We start from the raw sequence: 27,452 nt of genomic DNA, 5'->3' as shown, positions 1-27,452 counted from the left end.
TATCTGTGATACCTATAAGTAATGGAAGCCCGTATAGCTCACCTCTCACTGAATGGCAAGTGTAGTGGTTGCAACGAATTAAAAGTCAACGAGACACAGGAATTGTCGTATTTTTCGACAGGACGTGTATTGTTACTCAAATTATAACATATTAAATTCTTGTAAAGATTTATCAATTTTTTTTTATGACCCATGTACTACAAGTAAACGTAAATTATTAAAAATTAAAACGATCTTTTGTAAAATAAATCATTATAAGGTAAAGCTTTAAAAAATTATGTAAATAAAAATGTTGGATCATACGTTAAGCACTTGAGTGCAAGGCTTGCAAAGATGATAAGAAATAAATTATCAAAAATATTAATAGTTCTTATTTATACGTTTCATATTAATACATGAAAATAAGCATATTTTTTTCAAAATCACACCGATAATTTTCTCAGGAAGAAGCTGATTTTCTGTATGTCTCTTTGTTTCGAAAAATGTTATAACTATAGAGTTCCACCCCTTGCATGTCTCTCACGCCAACTCTTGATCTTTGATAAAAAATTTATTTTTCACGATTAAACAAATTCAATCAATCACCAGTTTCTTCAGAACAGGTTTTGATTAACATAAAATTAAAAATCACTTTTTTGTATGTTAAATAAACATTGCTGATAAACTATGTTTATGTTAAAAATTGATACTCTTCTAAATGTTAAATTTCTTACTATGTAGTAATTAAAATTTTTACATTGTAATTGTTAGTTTACAAGCTGCTATTTTGAAGCAAGCAAAATTTTTATATAATTGATTTATTCTATTAGTTTGGTGTAATACATAAATATCCATCCTAATTCTATATTTTTTAATAGATGTACGTGAGCTTCATGTAGTATATATTACAATACATAGATTCCACGTATACCCATTGGTAAATTTTTACATATCCTATATCCCTAATTTCTGACATCATTGTTCTTTTTTCCATAATAACCCTACTTTTCTCCGAGTACATGAGTTTTTCGTGCGAGCCTTTTACAAAGTTACCCTCAGACGACTAGGTCTCCATCCTACTGGGTACTCATTATAGGGCGTAGCAATTTTCTTAAGCACCCCCCCCTCCATTATCAAGTTTAATGGAAGGATATTTTCTAATAGATCGTCTAACTCGCTGTACAGATCTTTTTAAAACAGACAGTGACTTTTACCCGATGAGCTGGCCAGGTGTTGGATTTCCTTCGAAAAGGAAATCTCTGAAGGTCCATATTCGAGGTGAGCCACGACTACTAGCACCGAATAGTCTGTACAAATGTGAATGAGGTGGCTAAAGTTAGAACTAAAGTCTTAACCATTTCACGTGTTGAAAGAAAAGCGCGAAAATTTGGCGCTATTCGCTTTGAGCGCAATTTTGAAACAGCGCCCCCATCGAGCAACTTGGAAACGATTGGTCATGATTAGAAAAGGACAGTACTATGAATTGATTTCCATATGCTTGTAGAGAAGCGACATTTAAGAGTTGGCCACAAGGTGAATGGAGCCGGAAGCTCGATTTCATTATACTCTTACCTTTTCTAATCATGACCAATCGTTCCCAAGTTGCTCGATGGGGGCGCTGTTTCAAAATTGCGCTCAAAGCAAATACTATTATGTAGAAAAACATCACGTGGCAATAACTGGAACTAAAACCTTAGCCACGGGGCCCACCTCAAATACATCACCAAAAAAATACACTCTTCGTTTTAAAAATCGGATCAATAGTTTTTTCGGTATCTTGGGTAATCGAAAAAAGCCCAAGAAAAAACAATCTCGATAATTTCTACGAGATTCGAGCCCACGATCCCTCGAGATCTTCCGGTCTAGGGGGGTAGCTTTTTAACAACCAAGCCATGGAAGCTCTTTCTTTCTTTTATTTTTTTTTTTAATTTTAAGCTTCATATTTTTTGTTAGTATGTAATAGTTTTTTTATAAGATCATCCGAGCCTGCTAATCACATCTTGTTATTGTTATTAAACCATAGAATTGAAACTAATGTTCTAATACAGCAATAGTTCATAATCGGCACTTAATTCAGGTGGCTTCCACACTATTGTTATCAGGGGTGTTCAGGAGTAAAGTTTTTTTTTAAAGATAGAACGTTAGACGTTGATCTTATAATACTTTTAGCATAAAATATAATTCCGTGCAAAATGTATTCTTTGAGCTATCGTGGCGAAATTTATTTACAACAATTTTATAAAATGTCACTATACGGTATAAACTAAAATAAAAAGTGTCAGATCAAAAGTAATTACTTTCCATGATTCGGCAGGACGGTGTACATGCCATTTATTAAAAAATTAAAGTTTTTTGACCACTCCTCTGACACTACAAGTACGGTAGAGAGAGCGTTAGAGAGTGATACGGAGTGGCGTAAAAATTGTGAAAACGATAACAATGCATGATCTTTAATAATATCACATGTGTGATATTTATGTTTTTTGTAGGATCGCACAAGAAAATCAGATTTTTATTTTTTGTTGTAAAATTTTTCATCATACCTTAGATGTAAGTACGTACACTGAAGAGACAGATCTGATATTCGTGAATAAGCTGAGTGACAGCTATACGCACTTTGAGTGGTAATGAAGCAGGTTATGTACTGTATAGCTGCTTGAACTTAACCTTATCTGCTGTATTACGTGTCAGCCTATCCCCTAAGTGTACTTGCTGTATCAATATCGATATCAAACCTATTGTATTGCTGGGTAAATATGGGCGCCTCCTATACAACAAGAGCACACAAATTTGATCGACATAAAAAACCAGTAATCGAAGTACCGTGAGGTTTGAAGCTGAAAGTGACAAGAGATAAAAAGAAATATCAGCAATAACAGTTGCATGTACTGTTGAATAATTATGTTTTTGTAAATCTCAAAACTCGTATTTACAATACCAAGACGGGCATGAAACAAAAAGTGATTATTATATAATTATATAAGAGATGGAGAGAAATAGTAGAAAGAGACGGCATTGCCTCAAACGTATGATATACCACCCGATGCAGAAGGCTTTTTTTTCCCTTTGTAGTAAGTTTGCACCGAATCCACGAAACTACACGGATACTATACAGTACAGGAAACACCTCGATGCGGTTGTGGACAGTATAATTTTTATTAACGATTCGTTTACGTGGATACAATAATCCCTATATCAATGTTTACGTGTGTAGATTATGGCCTTCCAGCCACGTATTTACGTGGATTTGGCGGGCATAGACACTACGTATATTTTATCTATTTGAGATTAGGGGATCGTCTTGAATATGTATATCCAAGCATTTAAGGACACCCAGTTCATTACATTTTTTAAAAACGATACAAACAGAGCAACACTGTACGCAATCAAGTATTTCAATGATGTTATGAAAAATGTTTCACGTTGAGACAGCGTGTACTTACAATTGTCGTAGTCTTCACCTACTTCGTCACCATCCATATTGATAAATTAGTTTTTTGATACTCAAAGATGATAGTAATTCGACATATTACAATGGATTATGACACACAACTTCTGAATGTTCACTTTTATGTCGTACCTTCGATGATGGCCAACGAACTGGTAATACCGACTTTTCCATCTGCAATTATATATATATATATATATTTCAGCGTCATTTACATGAAACTACAGTGCAACCATGTAGCGTCAACGCTGTGTAAGAGGTGTTGATAATTTTCTACTGTAGTATTATTTGATGTATTTAAATAATACTTTCACAGTCACTACATCGAAGAAAGGTTGTTTTTCAATTTGTTATTCCTTATAAAAATTAATTCACTCTTTTTAATTGTTAATGAGCTACTATCACTTAATTTTAGATGTATAACCTTCTCTGTTGATTCCAGTGTGTGTGTGTGTGTGTGGGTGTGTGTGCGCGCGTGTGTGTGTGCGCATGCGCCTGTAATTATAGTTTTTTTTTTTTTTTTTTTTTTTTTTTATTCATCATCGCCCGTAGGCTCAGACATGGCATTTTTTTACACAAGCATAGTGTTAATTAGCCACCGGTGCACCTGAGTTATGACCAGATGTTTATATATATACATACATAAACATCTGGACCAACTCAGTCACACCTATGATCACGTAGACGAAGCGTCAGAGAAACAGTTAATCGACCTTCGAGAATCAAGAGCACAGGCGAAATGGCGAGACTCGAATGGTGACCAAGCGGTCACCCATCCAAGTACTGACCGCACCGAATGCTGCTTAACCTCGGAGATCGACGGAACGGCAACTCTACCGTTGCGCCACCGCGACCAATGTAATTATAGTTAGGAATAGTGTTCACTTGCTGACATGCTGACTCCATGTTAAGTGTTTCAAGCCAAGAGCAGTATATAGCTCCTATTGCAAGAAATAAATTAATTTTAAATTCACTGAGATTAGCATTTAAGAGAAAAACTGCCTAGCTTTTTTATCAAATTCATGTAAAAGTTATAGAATGACCAAATGGAAAATAATTATTTTATTATTAGGTTAGACATAATTTTCATCTTTAATAGCAGCCTATAAGAGAATGAGGAACATACAATAACCACAATAATAGTTATAATAATATTAATAATAATAATATTTTTAATAATAATAATAATAAAAATAATAATAATTAAAATAATAATAATAATGTTTCTAATAATAATATTTATCATCATAATAATAACAATTATTTAAACAATTTTGTCATGATCACGCATTCAAATTTTTCTTTCTTAAATTATAACTAATTTTTTAATAATTTTTTAACGAATATATTTTCTAAAGTCTTAGCATTGCGTGTTTTTTAACCAAGGGGTAAAAATCTGAAAATATAATCTGAGCAAATGAGACTATGAAAATGAGCATTATAGAGGTAAGTGTACCTATCTCCGTGGCACGTACTGAAAATTCCAACTTAAATGCACCATAGAAAATGGTATACTAAAATTTTTTGGAATATTTTTTTTTTTAATTTTACATAATCTCTTACGGAATATTTAAAAAAATTTTATGAAGCTAAAACTGCAGTTGAATATTTTTAAAACGAATAAAAACGGTATGCTGGTATTACCGTGGTTGTGTACCTATTACCGTGTACGTATTACCGCGGATGTCCCAATCACCGTGTCCGTATTACCGTGGGTGAAGAAAGTTGTATTTGCGGAATATAAGAAAAAATGCAAATTTCACCTACATTTTCTACATGATTTATTTATTGTTTTAAAAAAATATTACTTTTTTTGTACTTGCTTATTCATTTAGTAGAAATCTTATACATTTTTGAGCACTCAGCAATAGATTTTCCAGAATAGATACTTTTCAAAGCTAATTTTAATGTCTCTGGAGAGTAACACTTTTTGTTTTTCTTTATTTCGATCAATTTCTTGCCTTTCTTCCCTTTTTTAGTTTTCTTCATCTTGGTTACGTTAGACCGACGTGCTTACCTACTAATTGATTACGCGTTAACTGTCGTGCGTTCTGTAAGTATAGGGTTATGCTTACGTACGCTCACCGCGGAAATACGTACACAATCAGTTAATGAGCGCGTTGTACCGAATACCGTGGAAAATAATTATTTACTCAAAATATACACAAATATTTCTGTTTGAATTGCATTTACATTAACGTCATTTTAGATTATTAAAATTGAAAAATTATTTTATATGAAACATTTCTTATTTTAAGCAAGTAATCATCAGTTTTTCAAAATCCACGGTAATAGGGCAGAGCACGGAGATAGGTACACTTACCCCTAATAGTGTGATGCATTTAACCATGGAGCTGAAACTAGCACCACGCCGAAGTTAGTAGCCTCACCAGGAACGAGTCGGGCCTCAAGGGGCTAGGGCTAAAAATTTTTTTTTAAAGCTTATTTCAGCTAGAAAACCATGGATATCGTTGAACTTCTCTCGTACACGACTTCGATATGTTTTTAAAGCTGGAAAAGGCCGAGGCCGCCAGGCTTTGAAAATAAAGATTCTTCCGAAGACACGCATTTACACGTATACGGAAAAAATCAGGAAAAAAACCATAACTTTTTTGGAGCTTGTGTGCCATGATAAAAATGAATAGAATATATAATAATACATTTCTATGATGTCTGTTCATAATCTTTATGTGTTTTTTAATCTCTGCAAGGCCACCGGGCTATTTAAAAAGTTTTTTTTCAATTTTTTGGTACGTGTAAATGCGTATCTGCAGGAAAATCTTCATTTTCAAAGCCTTGCGGCCTTGCATAGTTTAAAAAACCCATAGAAATTATGAATAGACATAATTGGGATTTGATCTCTGGCAGTACACACCCTCGTGGAAAAGATGCGAAGCTGGGAGAGGAGGCTCTCATCCACTGCTCCATTTATAGTACGTGGTAAATAGGTGTATGCAAATATTTTTTATAGATAATAAATATTAAATTATAGTAGTTAATTTGATGAATATTTATTGTTTTGTTAGATGTATGCATGTTTATTAGGAAGTTTTGTAATTATTCTTATCCAAAGCAGCATATTATGGAATTAAAATAGTCTCGTCTTTTATAGGTTGTAAAATGAAGAATATGTATCTCCAGCTTGAAGAAGTATGTTTATTTGGAAACTGTATGTTCCCCATCAAGCAGAAATTATATCGAGGGAGAAAAAATTCTTCATGTGGGACATATTATGAAATGTGGAAGTGTCAAATGAGAATACATTTTTAAACATTATATAGCATTATGTTTGCAAACGAGTGGATTGAAGAATGCTCCCCGTATTATCACGGGAAAAATATCAAAATCGGGAAAAGTTATAAAAATGGAGTGTACATGCAAATCCTGCTCTGTACATCCACTCGTTAGTAAACATAATGCTATAATGTTTAAAAATGCATTGTCATTTGACACTCCCACATTTCATAATATGCCCCACATGAAGAATTTTTTCTCCCTCGATATAATTTCTGCTTGATGGGGAACATACAGTTTCCAAATAAACATACTTCTTCAAGCTGGAGATACATATTCTTCATTTTATAACCTATAAAAGACAAGACTATTTTAATTCCATAATATGCTGCTTTGAATAAGAATAATTACAAAACTTCCTAATAAACATGTATACATCTAACAAAACAATAAATATTTATCAAATTAATTAATATAATTTGATATTTGTTATCTAAAAAAAATATTTTAAGTACTATAAATGGAGCAGTGGATGAGAGCCTCCTCTCTCAACTTCGCATCTTTTCCACGAGGGTGCGTACTGCCAGAGTTCCAATCCCAATAGAAATGTATTTTATTCATTTTTATCGTGGCATACGAGCTCCAAAAAAGTTATGGTTTTTTTCCCGATTTTTTCCGTATACGTGTATATGCAAGTCTACGGGAAATTCTTCATTTTCAAAGCCTGGCGGCCTTTTGTGGCTTGAAAAACAATATCGAAGTCGTGTATGGGAGAAGTGAAACGATATCCATCATTTTCTAGCTGAAATAAGCTTTAAAAAAAAATTCTTAGCTCTTGGGCCCCTAGGACCTGATTCGTCCCTGGTGAGGCTACTTCGGCGTGGTGCTAGTTTCAGCTCCATATTTAACGATCATCGAAAGTTGCTACGAAAAGAACAACTCCCTTTAAATCAGACAGAAAAATAAACTTTACATAAATATTATAGTGACAAAAGGAGTAACATCGCAAAAGTTAAGTAGAATATTTTTCATGATCCTTGTAATAGGAAGAAGTTTATCAAATGCTATTTGATAATCTTAGACTGATAAAAAAAATATCTGTTAATGTGAATTGCATATTATATTTTGAACATTGACTAAAATAGTCACTTTGTACAAAAATAATAATAATAATAATAATAATAATAAAAAAAATAATAACATTAATAATAATATCAGCAATAACATCAATATTATTTTCTATGTTAATTATCATAATAATAATAATTTAAATGTTAAACTTATATCATTAAGTTTATAATCATTATCATAACATTATTAGATAATCCTAGACTTTAAAAAAAAATTCAATATAGTTTTTGTTCGGCATCAAGAGCAAAGATAGTCTTCGTCCGAACATGGCAAGCAACGATACTCTTCGTGCAGCCCCATGAGTAAAGCATAGTCTTCGTCCGGCCTCATAAGTTAAGCTTCTTTTCCTCCGAATGAGGAGAGCTAAGATAGTCTTCGTCCGAACGTTGTAACAAAAGATAGTTTTCGTCTAGCTTTGTACGCCAAGATTGTTTTCATCCGGAGCGTCAATTATATACCGTAATGCAAGCATCAATGTGGATCGCAAATCACTAAAATTATATAGGTATTCCCTTAGTGTAACTACTAATTTTTCCTCTGGTAAAATTGGTTGGACATAGACGTTGCCCCAATTTTTTTTTAGAGAATCTTGTGTCTTTGCTAACAAGTAATCAAATATGTTAACTTCCATACTTATATATTGTTTTAGTTTTTCTGAATATCTTCGTAAAATTGAAAAAAGATGCGCATATTTTCCAAACGATGCCTGCTCTGATCGATTTCGAGCGCTCGCATTCTTTTTTTATTATTCACGCCGTTAAGTATTGCCAAACTGGCATCGCCGAGTACAATTTTTGAATCAGAGTCTAGGCAAACTAGCATTCAAAGACACGATGAAGTGTGTTTAATATATCTGAAAAAAAAACTTTTTACTGTAAAAATAATTTTTAAGCCGAAATTAAAGTTATTTGCCAATTAATTGTTAAGAAAGATTATTAACAAGTAAAAACTAACGAATAAGTAATAAGAAATCCATCAAGAAAATAATCAAATGAAAATGATTTTTCAGTACCTAAAACTGCACATAAAAACAAGTACTCATGATCCTATACCTCACCGCGAAAGTCGTAGTTTGAAGTGCTGTACATGATGTAAACGGACCTTGCAAACTCCTTGGTTATATTCAGCGTGACTTTTCCGACTATTGCATTCCGATAAATGTCATTAAATGATACAACATACGCTATAATCAAAACAGATGCAATAAAATAAAATAAATAAATAAAAGGAAAAGAAGCGCGTTTATGAAGAGTCTCGAAAAGCTTTTCAGTGTTGTCAAAGAGAAACCTTTGTGCCTCGAGAAGTCAACATTGTAATAAAGAGTAATTTCAGACACACCGCTCACCGCTTGAACCAAGCCGTAGTGTGCCAAATGCATATGCCGAGTGCCGATTGACAACATTTCAAGATTATGTGAAAATCCTGAAATCGGCCTGCTTGTAAAAAAAGTGAACATTACCGTGAGTCATTTTCACGATCAAGTCCCTTCTGGCCTTCATCGATCAGGACTCATCAGCTCGGCAAAGAGCTCGCGGTGTCAAAACACTTGTAATTGGGAAAAAAATCGGCAAGTATTTACGCGCGTCAATAGAATAATTATTCTCCATTTATTTACTTTCCAACCTTAAAGTCCTTCCAACGCTGTCCCACTCCTTTGATTTCTTCTTCGAGTTCTTGTAGTCGGGGTCGGATTTTTTCCACAATGCTGATCTCTCGAAAATTTCTCCTATCAGAACCTCTTCCTCTTTCCACTGTTTAGCGAGCGACCCCATGAAGAAGATACGCGGAGGTACGAATCTTCTGGGGCGAGGGTGTAATGGGCGATTAATACATGAACGCCGTTTACGCTCACCTAGACTGTGTGAGGAAGAAAGGCCAGAAAGAGAGAGAGAGAGGGGGTATCACAATGTGTACGAGAGAGAGAGAGAGACAGGAGAGACGAGCGTCTTGCGATTATTAGCGTGGGACGCTCTGAGCCATGAGGCCAGAAGAGAGTAGGTATAGGTAGGGTATACACGTGCGTCTCTTGCCTGAAAATCACACCAAGTTACCAAGGGACAGCCTCGCCATTGCCTTGTCAGCGCCTGCCACCTTACGCCTGCGAACAAGCGACTTGCCAGCAAAATACCTGACCGAGAATTCCTGTAGGAAGATCATCTGCTTGGCCAACAAGTGTAAACACGAGGCTACGAAAAGGCAGGGAAGCGCAGTGCGTGTGTGAAAATTGCAATAGTCGTGTAATCTCTCTCTGTGCCCGGTCGAATTATTTCGTGCCGTCGGCTCTGAGAGGAAAGCCTTCCCCGGCCGTGCGTGCCTTGATGTTAATGCGCTTCGAAAGGGAGCTGTAAGCCGAATATCGGCCTTACCCTACCGCCTCAGCGAGCTCGCGCGTAAACACCGACGCGCGAGCATCCTGAGTTAAGCTACAGCTGAGCTGGGCCCTTAGCAAATAGACGAGAGCAAGCGAGAGCAAGGGAAAGCGGACTCGTTGTCCACGTTGTAACGTGATTGTGTCTCCGAGGGTACCCGGGAAGCATAGTCCCGGTCAGAGTACTCCTCGCATTAATTAGTGTCTTTCAGAGCCGTAAGCGAGCATAAACACCCCGTTACAAAGTGCTTGGGGTAGTGTGTATATTACCCATAATAATGTTCTGCAGAAAATTCTAAACGGACTTATAAAAATTGTGAATAAAAACAGATTTATAACAGACAAACCTTTATTTATAAAACAACTCTCTGATTTTAAATACATTCGACTCTATTAGAGTTAATTACAAAGACAATATAAGATTTTGAATAGTATAACTAGAAATAAAGTAATACAATCACTAAAAATTAAAAAAACTGTGAGTTATAAGAACAGTCACATATCTGCTATAAAATTATATAATGTGTTAACAAAAGATCTCAAACTATTAGATATTACAAAAAAACAAAATCTAGATAAAATTAAAAAATGGATTTACACTAATAAACTTTTATATATATACTAATTTTATCTTAAACAGTATTGTAATCACTAATAATAATATTATATGAAATTTTTTTTAAACTCTTACAAAGAGCATCATATTATTTTACTGTTTGAATGTTTGCCAAACTGGCATTTTAGTTCATACTAATTAGGTTATGAGATTTTTTTTTTGGATACATTGTAATTACAGTTAAGGTAAACCAGCCTGCAAATAGGTATTTGCATATATGCTAAAGAAAGTGACGCTAACAGTATAGTTTTAAATTTTTAACTTAAATTTTCAACTTAAAAATATGCAAATAACTTCCATTGTATTTGAGTTAAAAATAAACATTACTATGAAATTTTATGTTGATAGTTTATCATCTTACATTAAATATTATACATAACATTAAAAATATCATAAAAAATAACTACAGATTATAAATAATTCATTAATCAGACATCACAGACATTTCCTTGTAGTCCGGTAGTTAAAGCACGAAAAAATGGTGAGTAAGAAAATTTCTGCCTCCTGGAAGAAAATCGTTTCAATTGCTTACAAATATAGTCTCATTATTGGAAAAAATATTTTTGTCCAACAAAAGGGTTGACTTGAATTGTTATTTAACAAATTGTGAAAATTAATTGAATTTTTTTACTATTTTGGCTCATAACTTCTTTTCTGTTGGTCTGATTGAAAAAAGTACTGAAGCAAAATTGTTAGTGATAAAATTTTCTATCGATTAAGGTTCTTTCGATTATTTAAAAGTTTGTTTTTTGCAATGTTAAGTTGCAGAAAAGCGTGAAATTTTCTGTTTTGAAAATTAATTTTTATGAATTTATAGTCTTTTTATTTAATAATAAAAACGATTGAAAATTGGGTATTAAGTACTTATTATAAGCATATTTAACCGTGCACAAGTTTTTTGTTTATTTAAAAAAATGACATCACAATGAATTTGTTAATTTAAAATATAATTAGCTCGCTTAAAGCGTAAAAATAAGTTAGACACAAAATTCCTACGGCATTTTATCAAGAATGTAAAGAACGTCAATGCTAAAGAAAAAATTTTTTTTTTCAATTTTAACTCCTTTTTTTAACAATAACTTTTGCAATTAAATTAATGCTTACAACTTCGTTAATTTTAGATATGGTAAAACGCAATTAATTTCTTACAAAAATAAATAGTTTTCAACGTATTTAAAAAAAAATTCATTTTGATACGATGATATTAGAAAATGTTATAAACAAATTAGCGTTTTTTACGACTGTTCAATAATTTTTGAATCCATCAATTAGAAAAAATTATTGTAAAAAAATAATTTGTAAATCATTATTGTATTAAATATATCATGAAATCGATTTTTTTTATTTTACTCTTAGCAGGCATGACCGTTGGTGCATTAATGCATGTCTTTCATTACTTACCTACCACTCACAGACGTTAAAGTTCAAGTACTTATTGACTATTGAAATATACATTCATCCGTGTGTGTATAAACAATTTGTAAATAATAACAGTAGACTACCTGTAAAACAAAAGAAGATATTTTCTTGTATTGAACTTCAATAATTATTGAACAATCATTAACGCTGATTTGTTTATAACATTTGTTTAATAACATTTGAAGCCGACGGTTTTGTTTGACAAAAATATTTTTTCCAATAATTAGACTATACTTGTAATCGATTAAACCGATTTCCTTCCAGGTGTCAGAAATTTTCTTATTCAACAATTTTTCGTGTTTTATCTACCGGACTTCAAGGAATATTTAATGTAAGATGATAACTATCAACATAAAATTTCATAGTAATGTTTTTTTTTAACTCAAATACAATGGAAGTTAGTTGCATATTTTTCAGTTGAAAACTATGTTATGAGCGTCACTTTCTTAATAATTAGATTCTGTTGTGGAATTAAGTCTAGCGTAATTATCAAGATAGATTTCTTACAAAAAAACAACTTGTTGTACAGAATTAAAACGAGAAGCTGGTTTAATAAGGCTGTACAAGTCACACAGAATTTTCCAAAAAATGAATATGATAATCTTCTGTGATATGAAAAACCGTGTCACAAAGCCTAAAGCTCATTTACACGATTTTTCCCTTATTATTGAAGGTACATAGAGCAAGAAAAAATTTATTTCAAAGGTGTGAATTGAAAAAAAATTTAATTTTTTTTTTTTGATGGGTAAAGGAAAATTTGGATTGGATTTCCTGATATACCTCTACGGGTTGCAAGGGAATTCATATGTTTCTATTGATTTGTATGTTTTGTATACTCTGGTTACGAATAAATAAATAAATAAATAAAAAAGTAAAAAAATCCAGCATACCTTGTCGTTGAAAGGCAGCAAAATGAAGCATAGTTGTCCAACATTGATCTAGGAATTTTACTTAATAAATTACTATGAGCTTAGGGCAATAAAAATATCCTATTATGTTAAGATACTCTAAGAGCAGCTACTGCATTAAGTAAATACAAGACAATTTTGATCAATTTTGTGAGTCGATACTACTTATATAGTTTTAATTTTTTATACTTTTAATAATATTACATTTGGACCTTCATTAATGTTGGTGCATGAGAACGAGAAACAACAATTTCATTAAACTTTGTCAATTACCTTTCGTCTTCGTACACTCGTAACTTTCTAAAATCAATTTACATTATATCTAATCTTTTAACTGTTTATTTAACCTTACAAGATCTTATTTACAAAGTACATGTTGCTACTATACGACCTAAGGCAATTTGACGGTTCGATGAAAAGAGCGAGATACTCAGTTGTTTTCCCCAACGTTATCATGTCAACGGAAAAATAATAGTGGAACGAACCATAACAAATTGACAATCGTCTTCCACTCTTAGATAAGGATTAGTTTACTATCAACGTAAAAATATGTTAACAGAAAATTAGTTCACATGTTCTTTGTAACTTTTTAAATTTTAACTGACACAGACGGCATGTTAATAGTTAACATATCATATTTTACGTTGAACCTGCGCCACGTCAGATGGCACCACGCAGGATGTGTATCATACGTAAGGTAATAGTTCACATACGAAGTTAACTACTAACAAGTCCTTCTCTCAGTGCATCCGCCGCCTGTGGTAGGCCTTTCCGCCTCATAATTCATGCCTAGTTCTCCTTCAAGAAAAATTAGTGTCTTCGATAGCTCTCTGCAGCTATCATGACATGGCTTGATTCTAAGGATCGTCCAGCTGTTGAACTCAAATTAATTTAATCAAAAGTTTAAGCTCAATTTGTTTCTAACAACGTGATTTGCTCCATAACATCCGTTATTGCTTCATAAAAATGCATCTGAAACATTATCAGTGTACTATATTTTTTTAGTACATTCATGAATATGGTTATTCTATGACATTAATTTTAAGAATAGCTGAGTGCAACTATTCCTTATTTTGCCAGAGTATCTCAAGGCAGTAGAAACAAAAAGTCAACGTAAACTGCCTTGTGTTTGGCTATCGAAATAATAAACGGTCCCTCTGAGAGCTATTGTTGAAATCAATGACATTGAAGAAATATTCGTATAGTCATGCTACAAAAGTGAAATTCCTCCCTTGAAGAGCGAACACATTGCCGTGGCAACAAAAGAAAATAGACAATAAAAACAAACAACTTAGAACCATCTTCTTTGTTTGCGGTAAGCCTATATGCTTTACCTATTGGGTATCTTGTGGATCCAAAGTTTTTTTTTATCATAGTGTAGTCACCCCGTATAAAATATTTACACTCATCAACAGTTATAGAAAAAAAAGTGGCATGCTTCACGACTACGGAAGCTACTTAACCAAGTGGGACATGTGTCAATTTGATAAACGAAAAAAATGAAGTGTAACAAGAAAACTTTAATTACAACAGCGCTAAATGTATGAGCTACCTTTATAGACCGTAGAAACCGGAAATCAACTGCATAATGTATATAGATAAAGGTTAACAGCAATTACGCTATTACAATACTTAAATGACAAATGGAAGAGTCATCGGTACTTTAATTTGGATAACGCATTAAAATTATTTGAAGAAAATTGTTTCTATTCAAATGAAATTGAAATTTCCATACACGAACATAAAGATAAAAATCTCATAATTCTGAAAAATAATATAATATGTATTATGTTACCGAGAAACAATACCTCAGAGCCTCGGCATCGTAGTCAATAGCTAGCCAAGCTTTTCAATCTATTTATAAGATTTTTAGGTAAAAAAATAACAAATCGCTTTATAACATTAACATTGTTTAATATATTACTTTATAATTTTAATTAGCGATTGCATACTTGCGATTAAAAATTACAATTTCCACATTAATGACTACGTAACAGCTTTTCGTACTTGTTCTTATAGCCCATGAACGGTGTATAGGATATTAATATGACCTTTTTATCTTTTTATTTATTGTACAAGAAAAATTTTAATTGTTTTGAAAGATAATAGTTTATGCCATGAAATAAAATCGATTTGGATCGTACCCATTGCTCCATTAGTAGCGTAAATTTATGGTAATCAATAGTATTGACTACTTCATTTTTTTGTTTTTTTAGGGGTTTTGAGAGAGAAAAACCGAATATTCCTAACTACAGAACAGTGTGACCCCCTTTGCTTGAAGTAACAATTAGTTGCCTCTTCTTCCTAATCAAAAAACATGAGTGTTACATTTTCATTTTAGACAAGTAATTGGTATGAGTCAACACGAACAGTGATGTGAGCTGTTATATACATAATGCTTGTATAGATTATTAGTTAGAAACATTATCTAGAGTAAGCACAATAGAATTCAGTAGTGGGTGCTTGTACGAAGAAACTTCCTTAGTACGGTATATTCTCTTAGTTCATAAACTACTGTGGTATGGATCTTATGTTTAAGCTCTTTCTCATATATGCAACTTTAAATTAAAAATGATGTTATCAACGTATTTAATACTGATACTCTCAGTTGCTTTTTTTGTCGTGGGCAATAACTTAGTAAGTGATGCAGATAATATTGGAAATTTAATAACAGACTTACAAGGACTTTATGGATCTAATGGCGTTGCACTCGTACATAATGGCTTCGAATGTAAGTAATATAAAAATTGGTTTTCAAATTAGATTTTTTCAAGCTAATAATTTTGCCTTACGAAAATAGCTTCCACTTTTGTTGTAAAAATCATGAAACACCTTTCGGAAGTGCATCACTATTCAATTGCCATTGAAGGTCCAGACTTACCCGAACAATATTCAAAAATCAAGATTTCTTCGAAATTACTTTTTGTGGTATTGGTGAATACCGAAGATGATTTGCAAAATTTTATGTATTTTGCGAGAGAAAAAAATATTATAGAACCTCATGTATGGCTATTGCTAATATCTTCATTGACGCAAAAGATGCGAGATGCCTGCCAAAATCCTTCAGAAGTTTTGTACTTGAAATTGGGAGTTTATATGTTAGTAAAATGTGGTGACGATCTAAAAATAAAAGAATGGCTCTTTATGAGACAAACTCATCGGGTGCAAGTAAATGAGTATCTCGAGTGGAGTCCGAATACTCGTTTAATCAAGGGCAAACATTCAATTTTTGATACAAGATGGAAAACCCTCATGGGTACCACTCTTAAAGTTGCTATCATAAAGGTAAGTTTTTAAATTTTTTTTATTAGTTTTTATTTTTTACTTGAATTTTATTTTTTATTGAAAAAAAGGATGGTAAGTCCAATTCTATGAAACAACTAAAAGATGACATCAGGTTAGATCTGTTTGCTAAATTTGTCGAAGAACTAGCATTATCAATCAACGTATCATTAAAACACGAAAAACCAGTCACTACCGTGCAAATTTGGGATGACAAAGAAAAGAAGTGGGTGGGAATTCTTGGACAATTAATGAACGGGACAATTGACATTGCTGCTTCTGAAATAATAATGAGTACAGAGGGAACATGTTCGTTTGACTTGACAATTCCTATCAAGGTGTCAAAAGCTATGCTGATCATTAGTGTGCCGGAAAAAACATATGTGCCTTGGTACGCATACTTGCAGGTATGAAACTCATATTAATATGTATACAACTAACATCTTTTCATAGAAGTGAATAACTCCTCCCAACTGAATGAGAACTAGCGTGAAAAATAGTTGTAAGGTAGTGTTTTTTCGGACCGAAAATTTTATTTACAGCTTCTAGTTTTTTATTAACAATGAAATAATAAGATAAGAAATGATAAAAAAAAAAATTTTCTTTACATCAGCCACATAAAACGGCATTGAAAATTTTTAGACGTACCTGAACGTCCATACACTGCTGTTCACTCGATTTTTCTTCGTACTTTGAAAAAAGTATGATATGTTAACTATTTTATTTTAACTTATTGTGCAAACTAAGCTATTTCTAGAAAGATGTATTTGTTATTTAAACATATGTATGTAGCACGGAAACAAGTACCTTTTGAGAGAACGTTGACATAAAAAAAATATTACTAATAAAAATAAATTTGGCACATGTTTTACCAGCAATTAACAATATATAACTTACTTTTTAAAACAAGTAGATTTTGCCAAGGATTTAAAATAAAGTGTGAGCGAGAAGAGCAATTCAGCAGATTACTATAGTATAGTAGCTGGGGTGATAGCTACTATTTATATGTATAACGAACAGAGTGGTGGCTCTGGAATCCCCATCTTGTCAAATACTTAGCAATATCGTTGCAGTATTTTTTCCCCCTAATGATGTAACTCTTGTATATACTATAAGAATTGGATTCTGAATAAGCTTTATAACTTAGCACGCCAGTTTTTAGTTGAATAAAAGCTTGGGTGTTCATTTTTCTTAAGGCGTAGTAAGTTATCGAGCCATGTAATCCCTAAAATGACTATAGTGACCACGAAAGTTCTTATCGTAGAACAGTTGTTTTTTTATGCCATCAATGTCACTGAATAGTACGAATCTAACGATACTTTTCAAATGCTGTTACTATTGTCACTTCATTCAATGGATTTTTGTTTAAAAATAAACAACAAAACTTTATATGTTTTTTACGCTAAACTCGTTAAATTTTTAATATTTCTTTTGAAAATTTTGTTCCTTTATTTTTTAAATCATAGAATTAAAAAAGAGACTTATCTTAGATTAACGAAATAATTAATTTGCTTATAAATTTTCAGAGATTCACTTCTAGATTTCATGAGTCGTAACAAACTATCAAAAAAGCTTACTTTTTTAATAGAAAAAAATTTGTATGTTAAAAGGTCAGTATTGACGTGTTCAAATAATATTTTCAAAGAATTCCTAAGTTTTTAGACATAGGCAATAAATTTTATTTATTTTAACAACTCGTTAGCTTTACTAAGTTATAAAAATTAAAATTTATTGGAGATCAAGTTTTTTTTGTCTCTTGGTAAACCATACTTTTTACATGACACTTGTAGTATTATACTGTCTTGTACTGTTGTACTTGTACATTAACAAAATTAAACTAAGTAATTTTAACTTTTTACTAGTATTATATGTACACTTCACATTAAATGAATGAAAATAATCCCCTAAGGCTTTGATATGCTCATGACGTAAAAAGGCATTAATGTATTTGATGTTAGGCTTGAGGCTTGCTTTTGTACCAGTCAAAAGTCAATATTACTTAGTTTGATTTTGTTAAAGTACGAGTACTAGACATAATAACATTGTGAATGCCATACACAAAGTAAGCTGCACCAAAAAACAAAACAAACTTGATTTATTATAGAGATGATGAGTCGTTAAAATAAATAAAATTCATAGGCTACGTATAAAAGCTTTAGAAATTTTTTCGAAAATGTCAGTTGAACACATCAGACTTACCTTACCTTTTTACACAGATATCATAGTTTTTATAAAGACCCCTTTGTTATGTTCATTTAAAATAAGTGAGATAAGTCAAATACTGATTATATTAAGAATTACTTACTAGTTGTAGATAAAGTCCATACGAGGAAGCTGCGGGGCACTATAGGTAATGCGCTTTGTGTAGTTATCTAGATTAACGCCATCACATAAAAAAAATAGTTATTTAAATTCATGTAAAATATGCACTTCTTATATGAGAAATTTTTTTTCTACGATAGAGCAGCAAATAAGTATTTTTTGGTTTGAAAGCAGTACTTAACACCGAAAAAAGTTGTCTTATGTGTCACATATACATGAATCTGGATAAAAATAGATAAAATTTCGTAGTCCTGTAAGTATAAGGCTATGTGTTCTTGACAGTACGTATCGTCATTTGTTGATGCAGGTGACGGAGCTATTTCAAATTGCTATAAAGTGGAGAGTCACTCTAAACTTGTATTGTAAATAAATAATTTAAAATTGTATCAAATGAATTATATTTTTTGTGAAAATACGATAATCTTATGATTTTACATTTATAAAACTATTGTTTATTTATTTTTTTTTTTTAATGGACTACTTTATCTATGTCTCAGCCATTTTTTCTTCAAGCTCATAAGAACAATTCAATTACTCTTTTTTTAAGATAATTTTTTATTTTGATGTTACCAACGTTATCGATTACATTATGTCGACACTATAGCTTCGTTGAAGAATTAATTGTAGAAATAGCTGTTTTACTGAACAGTATTTAAATCATTTAATTTAATAATTGCATCTCTTACTCATAGTTTACAGAAAGAAAAATTGGTAATCAGGTTACACTTCAATTGTCTGACATCTCACTTTCCATTTTTCTTGTAAATCTCTAAACTATGATGTCGCAAAATGTAAGCTCGATTATCTACTTAAAATGGTAAAATTGAGAGGCAATACTTCTTTTTCTAAAAAAATAACTGATTTATTGATAATCTGGGTAAAATTATAGCTACAAAATCAAAAGTATCTAATTTTTAGTGTTACCATCTTTGAGTTACCCATAATTCTATATTTATAATTTATACTTACAAATTAAGCGCGATTTTAAAATGTTCACTTTTTTTTTCGTCAGAAGTAAAAAGTAATTGTATGATGGTGACATACTCAATATAGGATGTTTGAAATTTAACACGTTATTAAGTATGAAATTATTTTTTACAGTATATACATATATATGTGTGTAGAGCGTGCGGTGGCTCAGTCGGCTAGGTCGTGGATCAGCTCGCGGGAGACCATGATTCGATTCCCAGCCAGTGCGATTTTTTCGGGCAAGTACCTCTGATGTGATTTTCACATGTGCTTTTTCACCATGCAATGATCCTCGAGGAGGGTTTATATAAGCAACCTTCTCGCAGCATAATTGCCTAACTTTCTCCTACCTCCCTCTCAGTGATGGGAGGCCTCTCATCCCTCTTCTCATCCTTCTCCAAAGTGCTAAGTGCCCAGAGTAGTGCCCTTTAAAGGAGCCATGCGTAAAGCACTACTATATATATATATATATATATATATATATATATATATATATATATATATATATATATATATAGTCCCCTAAGAAGTGCCAGAATTAGTTGATAACAAATTCGTTTGGGTATTATGGGCTAAGGTCGATTTGAGGTTAAAAGTTTCAAAAGTAGGTAGCGCCATGATCTGTTTGAGATTAGGATGACTGAAACTTGCTAGCAAGTCCCATCACAATTACTTCACGTTTTTTATTTACACTATTTGCCAAAACAAATTAATCGTGAAAACTTTATATGCCACAAAGAGACGGCCCAGGGGCTCCTCCTTAGAACACTCACACAACACTGTCAAGACTCCGAAATTAGTTTTTTTGTATTTTTTTCCGATTGATACTCACAAAGGGCCTAAACACAATTTCTCTTTCCATACATATAATTATAAAAACCTTACTTTGGGAGTGTCCCACTTAATTAACTTCCCTGGGTTTTGTATAATTTGTTTGTTCTAAGAAATGTATATAGCCTATTTCAAGAAACATTATCATCACGATCATTGAAAAGCAATTTTCATACTTAAATTAATCATCGAAATATGGTATTGCTAACTTTACTGAGCTTAAAACATAAATTTACTTGCATTACCCCTCTTTCGACTAGCATAATGTACCATCGGATTATTTAATCGAACCAATGTTATTATTTTTGAAACGATAAGTTCTGATTATAAAATAGAGTATGTATTAAATGTATATGACTAGATTTTCAGTTCATATTCTTGGATTGTACTAGGCTGTGGCATACTTATAATGGCATTAGTATTAACTTTTGTAAGATGTACGTACGATAACAGCCAAAAGTCAAAATTCTTCGCTTTATTAGATAATGTCATGCATGTTTGGAGTATGTTTTGTCAGCAAGGATTGTCAGGTAATGCCATAAATCTAATACTTACTATCATTGTCGTAACAAAAAATCTGCATTTCATTTTTGTTTGAAAATTTTATAGATGCTTGTTCCAAGTATAAATCTCACATTTTGGCACATTTATCAGTGTCTGTATGTGCATACATAATCACTGTAGTATACTGCGGATCGCTCACCAGTTATTTAACAATCTCAATACCAACCATGCCATTTACGGATTTAAACGGATTCATTAAGGACGGCTCATATAAGTTAATCGTATTGAAAAACACAGCTTATCATGAATTTTTACTGGTAAATTAAAGCCGTTTAATTTTGGGCGTATTGAATTTTGAGATAACGGTTTTCCTATATTTTAATAGCATTCAAACGATGATATAATTCGACGGATGAGATCGTTATTAAAAAATGTGGATGAACTACCGGAAACATCAGAGGAAGGCTTCCAGCAGGTAATTAATAAAAAATTTTCAATAAACTATTATTAAAGTAAGTTATATTAATCGAGATATTAACTATTAGGATGCCTTGAAAGTAGGAAGGGCTTAGGCTTTTGTGCATAAAAAAAAGTCTTGGAACATAACAGAAGAAATAATTCTAGTTATATTCTCTCGGCAATTTTGTTAAATTTCAGACTATATCAGATGAAATTGAATCGTAACTGTATTAATAAAAGTTTGCCACAAGCCTTAGAGCGTGCAAAATAGTAAAATTGCTTGTCTGCATAAAGCTGGTAAAATTGGGTAACTTTCATTTCGTAAAGTAGTTTTGATTATTAATACTATTTATTTGGCACGAAGACTATTTCTGGTACTTTAGTATTTTTTCCATCCGATATAAAGCTAGGATATGATTGAAATACTTATTTTTGTGTTATTTATTATTAGTTTCATAAAATCATACGATTTATTAATAATTTGGTATTAAAACGACATTTGAAAAAGGTCAACTTTCAGAAATTCTTTGAACCATGTAATCTGAACTCCAAGATCTAAAGTTGATTATTTTTAAGTAAAAAGTATGTATGATAAATCAAGGATTATTTATCCTAATGATGAAATCAGAAAACAAATTTCACCCAAAAAGTGGTGATTATAAATATAAAATTTTACGGAGATTTCGACATATTAAGCATTTTATATTCATTTTTCTAGCACAGTGTCAGAGTGCTAAAAGAACTTGTATTAGTGTTAAAATCCAAACTCGAAAAAAATTAAAATAAGTCTTTAGATTCCTAATAAAACTATTAATTTAAAAAAAAGAAATTTTTTTTGCGTCTGAATAAAAAAGAGTTATCTTGACAAGGACCTTTAAATATCTTTTTTAAAGAACTTATGGAAAGAAAACTTGTCAAATATCTTGAAAATATTAATTGTTAGTTATAAAAATGTCGGTAAGCTTTCCTCAAAAACTGCTTCGGTTCGAAATGCTTTAGTGCACAGTATAAAGTGTAAACGGTCACAAGTGGCTGATGAGTCTTACTAGCTGTAAATATATTATTTTAGAATTTGCTTAAAAAGCGAATTAGACAACTTTATGAAATTAGGACCAAATATTTGAAACGCCCATTGGTGTGTATTATTTCTTAATCATCTTAACTAAATCTTCATGTAAACATTATGTTTCAGTTACAAACATTAATGGTGTTTGTAGTGTATTCCCTTGCTTTACAAACTTTGTTTTAACTTTTTTAAGGTTTGCTTTATGATGTTAATGATCTGTAATTAAATTTTTCGTTCCAAAACTATAATACAAAAACTGTTTTTTTTACTGACAAAATAAATTTGAGTGTAATTTTGAACTCTTGCTTTCTTTTAATCATCTTAAGCTACATTCGCAAATCAATGGGTAATTAATTGAGAGGTTTATTACCAAGTTAGCTAAAAACAGTCATATGTTATACCTGGACATAGATAGAAGAGAAGATTTTAACTAAGACGAATGAAAAAAGAGTCTTTTTTAATACTGTTCAAATTTCATCGCAACTAACTGTACTTTTTTTGTAAAGCTGTGGTAATTCTTTCCACAGACTGAATAAGATGACGTCAATATTCTTTTATTTGTCAACAGTCAGCTTGATGATAAAAAGCATAGCTAACTGAGATGAATATTTCTGCTACAATAAAATTACCACGTAGCAAGCTTCATAGATTTTTTGAGATATAAAATCGTGTGATAGGTAATTTTTATTTTACTTTTTTTGTGATAAACATGAAAAGATACGATTATTTGAACCACACTGATCATAAAGATCGTTTTTATAACTTTAGCATTTATAGATAGTCTTACTTAATATAGTACTTTCTGTAAAAACCAGGGGGGATGAATGGGTCATGGGACCCACGGTAAGAACGAAGTTCTTTAAACATGACATGAGTGTAAAGCACAATTTCTCAGGTAACAAGGGGGTCACCAGACCCGTAGAAAGAACGAAGCTCTATAAACGTTAGTACTGCATTCATGTAGTTCACTAAACAAAAACTTGAAAAACGAATAAAAAATAAAAATAAAAAAATAGTTCAGTACTCACGATGGTTGAACTTCGTGAGAACGTCGTGCATAAATACAGTACTCACGAAGTTCAACCATCGTGAGTACTGAACTCAATTTTTTTTTTGTTTTTTAAGTTTTTGTTTTAGTGAACTACATGAATGCAGTACTAATTTTTATAGACCTTTATTCTTTCTATAGGTCTGGCAACCCCCTTGTTACATGAGAAATAGTGTCTTTATGCTCATCTCATGTTTGATGAACTTTGTTCTTACCGTGGGTCCCATGACCCATTCATCCCCCCTGGTTTGTTGTTTTTTTTTTTTTTCTTCTTTATTTCTTGTTTTATTTATTTTTTTTTCATTTCTTGTTTTATTTTTTTTCATATTTCATTTTATTACATTTTTTTCATTTTTTTGTATTTCCTTTATTTAATTTCTTTCTTATTTTCATATATAATCTTTTTTTTTATTCCCTTTTTTTCATATATCATTCTTTTTTTTCGTATTTAATTTCATTATTTTTTTTTTTCATTCTTTTGTATTTCCTTTATTTCTTTTTTTTATATTTTTCTATTTATATTCATTCTTTTGTATTTCCTTCATTTCATTTCTTTTTTCATATTTCATGTCATTATTTTTTAATATATTGTTTTATTTGTTCAAATTTCATTTAATTTCATTATTATTTTTTTCATATTTCATTTTTTCATATTTCGTTTCTTTTTTTTTCATTTTTAATTTCATTGCTTTTTTTCATTTATAACAGTAATTATTAGCATTACTGTAATGCCAAAAAAACCTCAGGTTTAATGAAAATCGGTCAGTATTTTATGCATCAAATGCATAAAATACAAATATTTAATGCGTAATAACGCGCCTTATTATATTTAATCTACATAACCACATTTATGCTAATTAAAATTTTTTTTTTTTTTTTTTTTTTTTTTTTTTTTTTTTTTTTTTTTTTTTTTTTTATAGATGTATTATTTAGAAAACAAATACACAATTTATAAAACAAATTCATAATTGAATGTATTATCAGTGAATACATTTAAAAATGGAATGTTATAGGTACGAACCACACGATAAGTACAAGAAACCGAATTCCTATAGTCGGCAGCACTCGTAGCAGAGTGGATAAGGTACAGGACTCAGTTGGAGGTCGAGGGTTCAAATCTCTTTATAAAATGTCTTTTTTTTTTTTTTTTTTTTTTTTTTTTTTTTTTTTTTTTTAGAATTGTAAAAGAAAAAAAAATTGAAAGTCAAAGAAAAATTACTGTGGGGAAATAAAATTAAAATTTGTTAAAAAATTAATTGCTTGGGAGTGTGAGGGGAAATGGTGGGTAAAGGTGTGCAGAAGAGTAACACGGCACGGTTGACAGATATACATATATAGTGAGGAGAGGGGAAGTGTGTAGAGAACAGTTGGTGAGGGGGACGGGGTAAGGGGGGAAACTGGAGAGGAAGAGATTTCTGATTCAAAAAAAAAAATCTGTCGGTTTTAAAATTCCAGCCCCCCGAGTAACGCGACATAAAGAACTTCGTTCTAAAAATATTGTTTACATGTCAAGAAAGTTAAGGAGAGGGAGTCAATTCTGCACAAACTAGTTCCACGCACCATACATTTCTGTACTTTATAGGCATAAGACGTATATAGTGCGTATAGATACATATACTTAAATAGTAGAAAACTGTAATGTACGAAACTGGCCCCTCTTTCACTAGTAATTTGGATAGTTTATTGAAATAAAAAGACTCCGTTAAGTTTTTTTGAGGTTTAGAGTGTGAAAAAAGTTTTCAATACTTTTTTTTAATGTTGTCTTAAGGAAATTTCTTAAAATAAAAGTATTGGATTGGTTATTATCGAGATTTTTATACAATATACACAATCAATATTAAATTCAAAGATTATTTTACACACTCGTAAACATCAACTTAGAGCTTGTTAGGTTAGAAAGAAGCAAATTTATATTTAATGTTACCGTTTTTTGCCAATTTATTATTATGATACCTGACATTTACATGACAATATCAAAAATGAGATTAGAACAGGTCGAATACGAGAAAAAAGATGCATACTATACACGTACTAATAGTGTGAGGCAACCAAAACACAAGTTTCATACCTCATAAGTTATAGTTTTATACCTATGTAATAAAAAAATGTTTTATTTTACATTAGGTATGCAATGAGAAAGTGGCTTTTTTTGTTAGCTCGACAATATTGGATAAAATGTATTATAAAATCCTTTGCAAAACAGCAATTGTTCATACTATGAATCTGAGACATGAAAGTATCGCTTTGAGAAAAAATGATCCATTTACAAGATATTTCAATCATTAGTAAGTATATTTAAATTATGTAACTATACTTCTGAAATTTTAAATTGTTTATTTAGTATCACTAGGTTCCATGAGTGCGGCATAACGCAAAGAATCAGGAAGAATCATAAAAAGGAATTGAAAGATGATATACCTCTATTCAGGCCTATGGAAATTCAAGATGTCATGCTTCCGTTTGTCGTTCTAGTTATCGGAACTGCAGTTGCCGCAATTATATTGCTGTTTGAAAGTATGCCTAATCAATTGTGCAATAGAAAAAATTCAAATCGTTTGCTATTAAAAAAAAAGAAAGTTATAAATGTAATAAGACTTAAGTTAAACAAATACTGGAAAACTAAGTCTCGATAAATTAAATGAAAAATAAAACATCTGAGTGAAATAAAAAAAAGTGTTCTAAACAACGTAGAAGCAAAATTTTATTCTGTCTCATAAATGACAATTTCAAGCTTTAGCAGTATTGGCATAGAATGAAGATTACTTGCTACGTATCCGCTATGACAGTGTTATATCTTCAATCCTCTATTGAGAGATGTATAATAGGTAAGTTTCTAGTACCAAGAGAGCTAAAAACAAAAGTTTAAATATTATTTGTCACGTGAATAGGCTATCTACCAATATCTTAAGTAATAATATAAACTGTAAGAAATATATTAGATGGTAATCGGAGATGTTAACCCTGTGTTAGAAGTATATAAATAAATTATCATGCCGACGTAGTAGTAAGCATTTTTGGAATATTTCCCAATAAAATCTTATTTTTTATTTAAAATACTCTGAGCCTCCACAATAAAGATGGTAGATATAGTATATTTCATTTACAGTGTAGAGAATGCAAGATTGCAATACAACAGAATAATACAAGTATGTCAGCCGTTTTCATTGCCACAGAAAACTAAATTGTAAATTTAGAATTCAACTGGAAAAATTATCGTACCAGCATTAAGTTGTAATTAAATAGGGGATGTGACAATAAAATATAAATTAAGTATGGTATGATAAGGATATTTTGTTTGATTGTAAAGAAATTTGGGAGACTCTTGATATAGGGACTTTGGTGAGAACGTATGGCAAATAAACGTGAACAGATTATATTACACACTTTTCCTGATTTATTTATAAATAAATTTCTAAATTATAGCTACAATACGGCTTACAGCATTTATCCTTAGTCAATTATTTCGACGCGTCACATTAAATATAAGTCGCAAAATTCTAATGAATACAAAGAAAACCGGGATATCGCATAATCTAACAGCGCAGTTTCTTGTGTTTCTTGGTTGGGGCGTTAACATATTTTGTTTTTCTTTTCGGGGGGCGCCAGCGCAGAGAGACAGAGGAAGCAGTACCTTTTGCACAGCCTGAGCAGGCTGGCTTTAGTTGACGTCTTGGACATAGGACTCTGCCAGGGATCTCCTTGACCATGCAGGAAAGAGGTCCTTCCCTTGTGGTTGTTACACGGGTTGGGCCTCGAGCTGCTTTCCCTGGTCCTCTAGGAGATCAACCAGAACACGGTTTTTCTCTTTGAATCTGTGGCTGCGGTCTCTAATGTCGTGTCTCTCTGTGGTTGGTGCGGGCGTAGGACT

The 27,452-nt window shown here is 31.6% G+C and overlaps 1 long non-coding RNA gene across 1 annotated transcript; it reads left to right on the top strand.

Annotated features, from left to right (window-relative positions):
• Positions 1 to 21,261: 21,261 nt before the first annotated feature.
• On the top strand, positions 21,262 to 25,863 carry LOC149373529 (uncharacterized). Its single transcript, XR_016293386.1, has 3 exons — positions 21,262 to 21,328; positions 21,397 to 21,486; positions 25,709 to 25,863. It is a non-coding gene; the product is annotated as an uncharacterized LOC149373529 (long non-coding RNA).
• Positions 25,864 to 27,452: the final 1,589 nt, after the last annotated feature.

Source organism: Copidosoma floridanum, unplaced genomic scaffold, assembly GCF_036245765.1.
Source record: "Copidosoma floridanum isolate Cflo_tuat_1 unplaced genomic scaffold, Cflo_Japanese_pri ptg000030l, whole genome shotgun sequence".
Lineage (NCBI taxonomy): Eukaryota > Metazoa > Arthropoda > Insecta > Hymenoptera > Encyrtidae > Copidosoma > Copidosoma floridanum.
Note: the sequence above shows the minus strand (reverse complement) of the source record. Positions and strands in the feature narration are given on the sequence as shown.